The sequence below is a fragment of the Eulemur rufifrons genome, chromosome 18, assembly GCF_041146395.1.
Source record: "Eulemur rufifrons isolate Redbay chromosome 18, OSU_ERuf_1, whole genome shotgun sequence".
Classification (NCBI taxonomy): Eukaryota; Metazoa; Chordata; class Mammalia; order Primates; family Lemuridae; genus Eulemur; species Eulemur rufifrons.
This window is the reverse complement of record NC_091000.1, coordinates 60988264-60993888: the sequence shown is the minus strand read 5'-3', so window position 1 is coordinate 60993888 and position 5625 is coordinate 60988264.

Below are 5625 nucleotides of genomic sequence, written 5' to 3'. Positions count from 1 at the left end.
AGCTTCTTTGTTTCTGCCAGGCCTTGAGGCCATACTAATCCAGGATTCCCTTAATCCAATTTCAGAATTTGAACTTTCCTGGGTCAGTCAGATCAGTCAAAGCCAACCCAGGCTGCAGGTTTATTTTCTGGTCCCCACTTGTTCCTGTGGTGCAGCCCTTTGGTGTCCAAGCCCTGAGCCCTGTGTGCCTGGAGTCTCCCAGCGCCCCAAGCCTGAAACTCCAGCTTCCTCCCTGGCCCCCAGAGCTTTGGAAAGCACTGCTCAGACTCCTCGTAGGACCTTCCAATGCCCCCCTGGGTAAAGAAGCCTCCAAATGTTTCTGATTTTCCATTTCTATTTTCTCCCCAATCTTGGCCCAGTTATTTCTCATTGTCTTATTAGCTCTTCGATACCTGTGGAAAGATTTTTTTCTTAATTCTGATTTTTTAAGTTATATTCAGCAAGAGAGTTGGCCTGATTTATCTAGGCTACCATTTCCGAAAGCATAATCAAAAAACATTTAGAGAGACCACTATTCTAAACTGTGCCAATGATTTCTTAACTCTCCAATCTTTTCTCACCCCCAATCTCACCTCCACTTTGCTTCCAGATCTATATTTTTAAAACAATATTCCCATCAAGTCATTTTCCTGCTCAAAAAAAAAAAAAAAAAATTTTTTTTTTTCTCAATGACTCTCACTGTGTGGTCGCTCTGTACTATGTCAATTTAGTCAGGCTGGACTTTCCCAGTATTTCCGTTCCTGTTTATTTCTGGATTTTCTGCATTAGTGTTGGCCCATAGAGACATGCCGGATGATATTTGGGAGATCCAAATGAAACAGCTGCCAATTTTTTTTAAAGTTTTGATGGCTGGTGGGGAGTGCTAGGCATATTGTCACTGATCTGCAGCTGGCACACTTAATTGGCATGGAAAAGCACCCCAAACCACAGTTCTTTTATGTTCTAGGTTGAACATGCTGTCCTTCCAAAATTCACATTCAGAATGTGACCTTATTTGGTAAGAGAGCCTTGACAAATGCCATCAATCACATTAAGATAAGGTCATAAAGGATTAGGGTGGACCCTAAATCCAGTGACTGGTGTCCTTATAAGAAGGCCACATAAAGACACAGAGACACAGACACAGGGAAGAATGCCACCTGAAGGTGGAGGCAGAGATTGAGGTGATGCAGCTTGGCCACGGAACACCAAGGATTGCCAGCAGCCACCAGAAGCTAGAAGGGACTCCTCCCTAGAGTCTTCAGAGCGAGCACGGCCCTGCCAGCACCTTGATTTTGGATTTCTAGCCTCGAGAACTGTGGGAGAATATCTTTCTGTTGTTTAAGCTGCCTAGTTTCTGGTACTTTGTTCTGGCAGTTGTAAGAGGCGAATACACTCAGTTCCTGCCATATCTCCTCCATCAGTTTCTGCAGCTGATCAAACAGCTAAAATTCAGGCCAATTGCCAGGCTTTAGAGATCAAACATTTGGATCAATATCTGATAAGCACCTACTATGTGATAATACATAAATGCTGAATCTGTGGCTGCTTCTCTTACTTATCTTAAAAGTAGTATGGGATTGCTGAGAAGGAACAATGAATGATGTCACCCAACTGAGAAATTAAAAAAAGAAGTAAGATATCGGGAGGCCATAATATGACCTTTATTTATAATGAAGGCTATGTCAGAGAACCAGCCAGGCCTGTTAATTAAACCCCAAGTGAAAACAACTAGGGTGGACCTCCCTATGCTGATGGCCTATGTGGATATAAGGTACAAGGCAGCTCATATTCACGAGGAATGTGGGAGGAGTGGAACTTAGCAAACCCAGCTTATTTTTCCTAAATTTACCAATTAAGTCACTCCTCCTCTGACCACGGACAGAGCATAGAAGAAAAGCATAGGGAGACCAGACACATTATACCAATTGAGCTTCCTCTCCCCTGGAAGGAAATAGCAGTGAAGAGGCAAGTAAGTGTTTCCCCCCAATCAGATATGGGCAACAAGGCATATATACATATTTATATGCATGTATATATACCGGTATGGTTTGAATGTTGGGATTCCCCCAAAATTCGTATGTTGGAACCCAATATGATAGTATTAACAAGTAGGGCGTCTGGGAAGTGATCAAGTGATAAGGGTTCCACCCTCAGGAATGGGATTAGTGCCCTTATAAAGGAGGCTTGAGTGAACTCCCTTGCCTTTTCCACCTTGTGAGGACACAGCAAGAGGTGCCATCTGTGAACCAGATAGTCCTCACCAGACACTATATCTTCTGGTGCCTTCATCTTGGACTTCCCAGCCTCCAGAACTATAAACAACAGATTTCTGTTATTTATACGTTACCCAATTTGAGGTATTTCTTATAGCAGCCTGAACCAAGACAGATACAAACTTATGTGTATATATATGAATACTAAATAACACTATAAAACAATCCAAGGGATATCACAAGATAGGCACATTGCTAAATGTAGTTCATACAGTGTTCAAGTCTGACTGTTCATCAAAATCTGGAAGACATTAAAAAATTACAGATCCTCTATACTCCCTTCCCTACCTTCAGTATGCTATGCCTGGCATGAAACCTAGGAATCTGTTTTTAAAGCTCCCTGGGTAATTTCAGTGTACAGGTGAGGCTGAGAACCACTGGCTTAGAGGAGCTAGAAAGACAAGTGAACAGGAGTCAGGGATGTCTCATGGAGGAGGAATGTGGACAGACATTGCAGGAGAAGTAGAATTGAGGTAGTCAGAAAGGAAAGGGCAAAGCATTTTATGAAGGGATGAGAACAGTAGGACTCCAGAAATAACTATAGCTCAAGAGTAAACTCAAGATCTTATTTTGCAAACTCTTGCAGAATTTATCCCTGGAAATACGATCTGTGTTAATATAGCAAATAATAAGACATATGACAGCAATGGTTAGCACAAAAGATCTTGGACTTTTGAGAGTTAAGAGACTTTGGTTCCTGGCTGTGTGACTTTGCCCAGTCGCAATATCCTTCACCCTTAATTTCTGCAAAGGCTGATATTTAAGGATCTCTTCTAAAGATCAGAGTTTTGTCAAGACAGGAGTTCCTTAAGCATCCGGAGAGATGGTTGCACAGTCTTCCTCAGTTCAGGAAACGGCACCACCATTCACCTAGCACCTTGGGCTAAATATCTGGGAGTCATTCTTAATTCTTCTCCTTTCTTCATCTGCCCCAGATCAACTAATCCTGATGATTCTCCTTCCAAAATTTGTCTTAAATCTGTCCTCTTTCACTAACTCCATTGGTAACTACCCTAATCCAAGCCACCACCTTTTACTTAGATTATCCCAGAGTTTTGGATTCAGTAGTTCTGGGGTAGGGCCTGAGAATTTGCATTTCTAACAAGTTCCTGGTTGATGCTGATGCTGTTGGTCCACAGACCATTCTTTGAGAACCACTGCTTTAGAGTAATGGTTCTCAACCACGAGCCAACATTAGAACCATTTTAAATTCTAATGTTCGCTCACGGATGACAGAACATTAAATTCTAATGGGAGCTTTAAAAAACAACCATGATTGGGTCCCACTCCTAGAGATTTTGATCCTTTGGTATGGGGATGAGGTTTAGCCATCTGTAATTTTTAAATCTCCCTAGGTGATTCAAAATGAAATGCGCATCCTGGGTTAAGAAACACTGCCAAGGCTTAGAGGAATGGACAAGTTTATTTGCTTCTTGTGGCTTTTGCTCTAGGTGTTCCTATTACCTGGCATGCTCTCCTAGGGCTTTTCATGGATTCTTCTTGTCCTTCAGGATTCAGAATGTCACTTCCTCATTATGGCCTTCCCTGATCCCCTCAACCTAAAATAACACCCCTAGCTTTATCACACCGCCCTGCTTGTTTTCATTACAGGAATTAGCAGTTCCTGAGATTTCCGTATTTATACTTTTTGTCTGTATGTTCCAATTATAATATAAGCATCTTGAATGTAGGCACCTTGTCTGTCTTATTCAACGCTCTATCCCCCAGCACTTAGAATAGTGTCTGGCACCTATAGGTAATCAACAGATGTGAAAGAAAAATGAGGAAAAAAAAAAAAAACTTTAAGAAATTCTTTTAGTTCTGTGTTATTTTCGACTGGATTTTAATAAAATGTTTTACTTATGCAATAGAATTGAACTATCCGTGAAAAAAGTACAGAATTGATTTTTTGTAAATATATCTTAATTAATTGCACTGGGTTCGTTCTCTCTTCATAGGAACCCTACATTAAAACTTCGGCAAAGTAATTATTCCTTAATGCATTTTCATATATGGCATTCATTCATGATGCTGCTTCTTAGGGAATACAGCTCACACAGTAGGGCAGCTAGATATGGCCAGGATATTTTTATTGAATCAAGGGATTGCTGCCTAGATTTGTTTGTTTTTGGAGACAGAAGAGAGGGAACAGTAATTTCTAGAAGAGTAGAAAGGTAACGCAGAGAGCAACAGAGTTACAGGAAAACGTGAAGGCTGTGATTACTTCTAAAAGAGGGACACATTTATCCTCTCCTCTTCTGGGGGCACCTCTTTAACGAATGAATGGAATCTGGCGGAACTGGTGAGTTTTAATTACAGGTGGAGATAGAGTGCTTGAGATTATTAAAGTGTCTTGTTTCACAAAGGTTTGTTCAAGCCAGTGAGGCAAAATCTTCAACTGTGGGTCACCTGTCGTTTGGCCTCAAGGAAGCAGCTGAGTCAAGCTTAAAACTCAGGTAGGTGAATTAAGGGTACTGCGGATGTCCTTAAGTCACCCACGGGCCATTGCTGAAATATATTACCTATGAAAACACAGAACATAACATCTGTTCCGGGGGGGTGGGGCGAGGGGGAAGGAGACTCCTTGTCCCTGACGCCTCTCTTTGGCAGAGACCTAAGTACTTCCCCAAAAGTCCCAAGAATCCAACCTTCGCCCCTGGCAATAGGACTGGTTCAAGAGCAACCAGTTTTTCGGGCAGCCACCTCCCCTTTCCTCCTTCTGCGTACTTGGTCAATCGCAGCTTGAATCAAAATGACTTTGTGTATAGAGTAAGGGTTGAAATCTCACTGTCGCCTCGGCAGGAGGGGCTGCCAGCTCCGCGGGTCCAGAGAACACCATTCCACCCTCGGCGGACAGAAGCGATGGCTTGAGAAAGACCAAAGGCATAAGGGGCGAGAAGGAAGATGCAGCAAAGCCCCCGAGCTAGCGGTGCATTCTGGGAGTTGTAGTCCCTGCAGGGCCGCGCCCCTCACCCCAACCAAGCTCCGCACTCCATTTCCCAGCGGCCCTCGCGCCGCGGAGGAGGCAAACGACGGGGGCGCTTGGTGATGAGCCACCGCGGGGAAAGGGGGCCTGGGGCGGTGAAGCAGCTGCAGCCGCCACCAGGAGACGTTGACATTTGGCGTCTCTGGGGACCGCGAGACCCTTGGGCGGGCGGCGACGAGGGCATTGTGGCTGCCGAGTGCTCCTGTGCTCACCCTCTCTCCTCCCCACAGGCGCGGGGCGTCTGCCATGGAACCGCGTCCGGCCGTCGCCAGGGTTCCCGAACGCCGCGGCCCCGGCTCCCCCGAGCGATGAGGGGGTAAAAGCGCCCCGCGGTCCGCCTGCTTCCCGCATTCCGGCCGCCCGGGCGAGAAAGAGGGCCGGTTG